This window comes from Lactuca virosa, chromosome 2 (genome assembly GCF_052849685.1).
Source record: "Lactuca virosa cultivar CGN04683 chromosome 2, Lactuca_virosa_CGN04683_v6, whole genome shotgun sequence".
NCBI classification, from domain to species: Eukaryota; Viridiplantae; Streptophyta; class Magnoliopsida; order Asterales; family Asteraceae; genus Lactuca; species Lactuca virosa.
In genome coordinates, this window is record NC_136427.1 from 35,784,418 (window position 1) to 35,791,845 (window position 7,428).

Sequence of the window (7,428 nt, forward strand, 5' to 3'; positions counted from 1 at the left end):
GTGCCCGATGTTGTGGCTGGTATGTATTCCTTATTTATTTATGTTACGTTGAGATATTGTGCTTATATGATGATATTTGTAGGTACTTTTCTTGTGAGTTCTGTACCTGCCTTAGTGTTATTTGACTCGGGTGCGAGTCGATCGTTTGTGTCGATAGCGTTTAGTCGGCACATCAGTAGCAGACGAGAGGCGATGAGTCGACCTCTGCGAGTTTCCATAGCCGACGAGCGAGCGGTGTATGCTACGGAGGTGATACGAGGATGTGTACTAGAGATCTTCGGTGTTGAGTTCCCGATAGATCTGGTCCCGATAGCGATGGGGGACGTGTGTGTCATAGTGGGCATGGATTGGTTGAGCCGATTTGGGGCTGTGATAGACTGCGAGTGACAGTTGGTGACGATACGAGACCCCAGTGGGGGAGTACTTACGGTATACGGCGAGGGTACCCGATGTGGGTCAGTGTTCTGTTCGGCTGCCAGAGCGAGACAGAGTTTACAGCAGGGCTGTAGCGGGTTTGTAGCCTATGTGATGGACACACGAGAGGCCGCTGGGAGGCCAAGTTCGGTGGATGACGTTCCGATAGTGCGCGAATTCCTGGATGTTTTTTCCGAGGAGTTGCCGGGTGTGCCTCCCGAGAGGCAAGTAGAGTTCCGCATTGATTTGGTTCCGGGGGCAGCGCCTATCGCCAAGGCGCCTTATCGCCTTGCGCCGCCAGAGATGCAGGAGTTATCCTCGCAGCTTCAGGAGCTGCTGGGGAAGGGGTTTATTCGACCGAGTAGCTCGCCATGGGGAGCGCCGATCCTTTTTGTCAAGAAAAAGGATGGTTCACACCGGATGTGTATTGATTACCGGAAGTTGAACAAGCTGACGGTCAAGAACCGTTATCCATTACTGAGGATCGACGATTTGTTCGATCAGTTGCAGGGAGCGTCTTGGTTCTCCAAGATTGATCTGAGGTCTGGATATCATCAGATGAGAGTGCGTGATGAGGATATCCAGAAGACGGCGTTCAGGACTCGTTATGGGCATTACGAGTTCGTGGTGATGCCTTTCGGGCTCACCAATGCACCAGCAACGTTCATGGATCTCATGAACAGGGTGTGTACACCGATATTGGATCGTTCGGTGATCGTGTTCATCGACGATATACTGGTATATTCGAGATCTAGAGAGCAGCACGAGGAGCATCTGAGAGAGATTCTCGGGATATTGAGGACGGAGAGGCTTTATGCCAAATTCTCCAAGTGCGAGTTCTGGTTACGGGAGGTCCAGTTCTTGGGGCATCTCGTCAACCAGGATGGGATTTTGGTCGATCCGGCCAAGATTGAGGCGGTTATGAGTTGGGAGGTGCCGAGATCTCCCACCGAGATCATGAGTTTTCTAGGACTGGTCGACGACTATCGGAGATTTATCAGGGATTTCTCCAAGATTGTCGTGCCTCTCACCAGGTTGACCCGGAAGGGTGTTGCTTTTTCATGGGGTCCGGAGCAGCAGACCTCGTTTGAGACACTTCGCCAGAGATTGTGCGATGCCCCTGTGTTAGCCCTCCCGGAAGGGATGGAGGATTTTGTGGTGTATTATGACGCATCGATATCGGGGTTGGGTGCGGTGCTTATGTAGATAGGGCATGTAATAGCATATGCATCGAGGCAGCTGAGGCCTCATGAGACGAGGTATCCCACCCACGATCTGGAGTTGGGGGTAGTGGTAGTGGTGTTCCTCTCAAGATTTGGCGTCACTATTTGTATGGGGTTCGGTGTACCATTTATACGGACCATAAGAGTTTGAAGTATCTGATGGATCAGCCCAATCTGAACATGCGTCAGAGAAGATGGTTGGATGTGGTAAAGGATTATGATTGTGAGATCCTGTACCACCCGGGCAAATCTAATGTGGTAGCCGATGCACTGAGCCGTAGGGCGGAGAGTGCCCCGATTCGAGGCACTTATATGAGGTTGACAGTGATGACCCCGGTGTTGGACACCATTCGGGAGGCCCAGGCAGAGGCCGTGATACCAGAGAACCGCAAGAGGGAGCGGGTGATCGGGCAGGTGTCCGAGTTCGTTACGGATAGTCGAGGGCTGATGACCTTTCAGGGTCGGATTTGGGTGTCGTATGCAGGCGGGGCACGTACCATTCTGATGGAGGAGGCGCATAGATCGAGGTTCTTGATCCATCCCGGGGCCACGAGATGTATTTGGACCCGAAGAAAGATTATTGGTGGCCCTGTATGAAGAGGTATGTCGCGTGGTTTGTTGAGAGGTGCTTGACCTGTCGCGAGGTTAAGGCCGAGCACCAGCGTCCGCATGGCAAGTTGCAGCCGCTTGAGGTTCCCCAGTGGAAGTGGGAACAAATTTCCATGGATTTCATCACCAAATTGCCAAGGACCGCAAGGGGTGTTGATGCAATTTGGGTGATCGTCGACCGGCTGACGAAGAGCGCGCATTTTCTTGCTATCAGTGAGGGCTCTTCTGCTGAGAGGTTGGCTGAGTTGTATGTGAGAGAGGTGGTATCGCGTCATGGAGTTGTATGTGAGAGAGGTAAGAAATCATGAAAGTGTTTTTTTCGGAATTTTTTCTTGTGAATCATCTTACATTTGAATCATCTAATGATTCATTTCGTTTTTATGCTCAAAATATATGTATATAAAAAATTTCTTATCTTTCTACCAAAATTTTCCTTCTTATTTGATCTTGATTATATGTGTGTGTGTGTGTGTATATATATATATATATATATATATATATATATATATATATAGAGAGAGAGAGAGAGAGAGAGAGGTGTGTGCATGTGTGGGTGTGTGTGTGTGTGTTCAAATGAGAACATTTCATAAATCGAGAACATTGAGAACAATTATGAACCACTAATTTAACCTTTGAAAGTTCTCAGGTTGATTAAAAAAATTACTATTTATTCAACATCTTTTTGCGTTCTACTAAACACCTATATAGTATAATATTTCACGATCGGAATGACTGACACAACGTGGAAACTATGTTTCTTCACTCTCAACAGATTATTTTTTCACTTCCTCACTTCACCACCACTAGTTCTGTAACACCCATTTCTCAAATTGGATCAGTGAATGGTATTAAGGAGTCAAAGACAATGTTTTTTAGGAAAACCATATGCCACAACGTGGCATGAAGGGTGTCACGATGTGGCGTGAAAATTAAAGAGCGTGTGTTCGGGATGGTTGTCGCATCGTGACAAATGGAGTGTCACGACGTGACAACAGTAGCCGCTCACGCCCATGACTTTTTAGGGTTTCTCCCTTATTTATAGCCATTAACTCATGACCTAACGTTCCTTTTCAACCTCCAACCTCTCTCAGCAAAACCGTAGCTTCTCCCCTTGCCTTTTGAGCTCTCTAATGGTGTTTTGGCCTCTTGAAGGTTGAAGAAGGAATTTGTTGAGCAAATGACCATCTAGCAATCTTGTCTACATCTATCGGTGCACCTTTTGGACTTAGGTAAGTCTCTAAGTTCCCATCTTTTTGGTTAATCTCTTTGTGGATCTTACTTCTGAACATATTTTCTTCATGATTTGTGGTTATGATTGGTGGGTTTGGATAAAGTTGGCAACTTTATCACTCCTTGAAGTCCCTTGGTTATCATATGATTCAAATCTAGACTCTCATGTTGTTTGGTGCAATGCATGGAGCTTTGACTCCATTTCTCACCCTTTTTAACCTACTTTTCTTGAAGGACATGCATTGGACATGTATGTCCAAAAAATAAGGATTTTATAGTTCTTTAGAAGGGAAGGAAGCCTTCCGGAAAGTTGGAATAAAGGACTTAAGGGATAAGTCCTTAATGTAAAAATGTAGCTTATGGTAGTCGTCACGACGTGACAAAACCCATCATTGCGACTGTTTTGTGTATGCTTCCCCACAACGTAACCATGGAATGGTCATGATGTGGCATTGACTTTGATTGGGTTGAATGTTGACCTTGTAGACCTTTGACCATTCAGTTTTGACCACTTTAACTTTGGGTCAAACTTGGAAGATTTAGATCTTAATTGAGAATTTATCTGTTTGGGGTGTTAGTCGGTATGGGGGATTGATTATTGCAAGGATTTAGAGTGTTGATTTGCTTCTCCGGTTCTAAGAATCAGGTGATTTTCTCATTATGCCACGTATCCTATTGTATGTCCTTACCATGGTAGGATAGAAGTACTATTAGAATACGAGTGTACTAGTTGGCTAGGATAAGTCCTTTGTATGAATGTGCAGTATATGACACTTGGTGTCCCGGTATGCTAGACTGGTAGGGACTTGCTTGTTTATCGTATGGTACTGCTAGGAGTTATGATTTGTTGTATTTAAGTGCAAGAAATAGCAATGTACTTTTGGTATATGTTGTATTTAAGTGCAAGAAATAGGAATGTACTTTGGTAGTTTTTGTTTATGTTTGATAATGTAACTTATAAATTTATATATGTTATTATTTATTATGTAGTTGGAAAATCTTCGGGGAATGCTCAACGACTCGGCATGTAGGGATGAGCTTTATGCGTTTTTTCAATCGGGGAATAATCAAGGAGGAAACGATGGGAATGGAGATGGTGGTTTTTCGGATAATTAATTTGTTTGTTGTATGTTAGACTTGTCGTCACACTTTGCTACTTGTTAGAATTGTAAATATTTTGTTGTTTATTTTGGTGTGAAATTTATTATAACAGTATTTGGTATCTAATAGGATGTTATGTAATTTTTTTCTGTATTTAATGTCGTAATGTATCGGTTTTTTTATAACCAAAATCGTTGATTAAAAAAGATTAAAAAATGAAAAATGTTATTACCGGCGACAAGGCATCAGTGGCAACACAAAGTATTACCGGCGACATAGACATTAGCGGCGACAATTCTCATTACCAGCGACATTTTGATCAATAGCGACGACTTATTACTGGCGACATGTCGCCGTTATTACCATTACCGGCGACTTCGCTAATCTTTACCGATGACTTTTATCGCCGTTAATGACATTTTTTCTTGTAGTGTTTATTCCTATGAACTTATGTACTTAAATGTAGACAAAATTACATAAATGGTCCTTGTGGTTGACAAAATCGACCAATTATGGTACCTATGATGAATTTTTTACATAGATGGTTATTGTGGTTTTAAAATCTTGCAAAGACAGTCCTTTTAACTAATGTTGTTAACTTTTTCAGTTAAATCCTATGAAATGACATATTTGTCCTTCCTGCATAGGGACCATTTATGTACTTTGTTCCTGCCACAAGGACCATTTATGTAATTTCCTCTATTAAACAACATATTCAAACAAAACCTTAAAAACATCAAAATCCTAAAATATATAACTAAATTAAGTAAAAATAAAAATAAATAATAGAGAAAATTACATAAATGGTCCCTATGGTAGGAACAAATTACATAAATGGTCCCTATGCTGGAAGGACAAATATGTCATTTCACATAGAATTTAATCAGAAAAGTTAACACCGTTAGCCCAAAGGACCATCTCTGCAAAATTTTGAAACCACATGGACCATCTATATAAAGAATTCGTCATAAAGATCATAATTGGTCGATTTTGTCTACCACAGGGACCTATGTAATTTTGTCTTAAATGTATCAGCAAGTTGTACCCGAGCTTTGGGTCTCAATAAACTTAAATGTATCTTGCAAGTTGTACCCAGCTTTGGACTTTAAAGCAAAACTGGGACGTGTGAAGCCAAATATTAATCTAACAGAAAACATATAAAAGTACAAAATATAGTATGCTAACAATCATATTTTTGGAAAAGACAGTCGTATATTATAAGATTGATGGGAACGAAAAAATATATATCATACCTAAAGTGGTTCACCACGTACGGGATCAGTTTTAGTTAAAATAACCATTGTCTTTAACTTTTAAAAGTTACAACATTCTCTCAAAAACGACACTTAAATTGAGGATATTGAAAGACATATATTACGCAAAACATCCATTGGTAAAAAAAAAAAAAAAAAAAAAAAAAGCAAAGAATTAACCTTCGAACAAAAGTATCAGATGCCACAATCTACGGAGATCCAGACTACCTCAAGTGGGGTGTATGGCCCCGGCCATCTAAGAATATTGTACCATAATATGATTTTAACCAAATTAAGTTTAATTTGGACCTCAGTTTTTTCTGGGTCTGCCATGGCGTATCATACAAGATACGTGCTTCGTGCCCCGCCGTGTTGAAGTTCTACTTCTTAAGGGCATCAAACTCTTCTGATCAGACTTTTCTTCATACACGTAAGTGTTGGCAGAGATAACTTCATCATATCCTTGATCCTCATTATCTACATGCACCACATTACCGTAATCAGAGATACAAGTTAATTATAATCTGTTGGACGTCTTCTTTATAGATAACATGTGCCCCACATCTTAGGGATCGTACATATCCTAACATTACTGTAATGTCAAGATAACCATGAATATGAGACCAATCTTGAGGTTGAAGATCATGATACATCTGCTGAAAGAAACCCAACGGCATATAGCTAATCCACACATTCTCATTCTCGGCAGATTGAGTTGCATAATAATGGACCTCTGACTTAGGAATTACCTTTCCGTCAGTTACAATGCTGAAGGTGATGCGAGGAGAAGCATAATGTGACAGCCAGCTTCCATGACACACACCACAGACCACGAAACCCATCATCCTGGTATGCCATTTGTGAGGTAACTTCAAAGCTATTCTGCAGCCATCCTTTTCTTGTTTGATCCAGCTTGGAATCTTTCTTCCAGGAATAGTGATGCTTAAACGATGATTTACAGCAACACATTTCTGTAATCAATAAAAACATCAGGTTTATATTGTTTCTTAAAAGATTGCTACGAAGATATATGAAGATGACTGTCGTTAAATGTAAGTATGTACTAAGGATGCTAAGGATGCTAGTTGGGATTTGTCTCTAAATAAATGTAAGTATGTATTTTTCGGGGCAGAACATGTTGTAATGTGTGGAAGACATGATCCTCTTCATAGAAATAATTTGCCCTACAAAGTTTGTCCAGTTCCATGGGATTCTTTAGTCCAGTCCCATGTGACAAACGCAGTCTAAATAAGTCAAATTTGATAAAGAGGGTAAAAGGAATTACCTTAATAAAAGATAGTTGCAACATCTTATCAAGCTATCTTTGATTCTCTTCGTCCTCTAGAAGTTTCTTGCAATTAGTTATCCATATCTTATACAACCATTTACATTCGGTTGATAGATCTCCGATCTTTCTTAATGAGATACATTCATTTGCCTTCAACACTTGTATGCTTGATGGAAGCACACACAAACTTTCAAGTTGGCTGCACTCATTCAACTCTAGGCGTTTAAGACGAGAAAGATGGCGGATGCTTGTAGGTAACTGAATTAACTGAGAGTTGCCACTTAAATATAATTCTTCCAAGGAGGAAAAT

The 7,428-nt window shown here is 41.2% G+C and overlaps 1 protein-coding gene across 1 annotated transcript in view; it reads right to left on the bottom strand.

The window, feature by feature from the left end:
* The window catches only part of LOC145157362 (uncharacterized), a 46,019-nt gene extending 39,823 nt beyond the window's left edge, over positions 1-6,196 (bottom strand). Inside the window, exon 1 of the mRNA XM_079076412.1 lies at positions 6,011-6,196. The gene's annotated coding sequence lies outside the window, so the exon portion shown is untranslated. The remainder of the gene's footprint in view (positions 1-6,010) is intronic.
* Between the last annotated feature and the right edge of the window lie 1,232 nt (positions 6,197-7,428).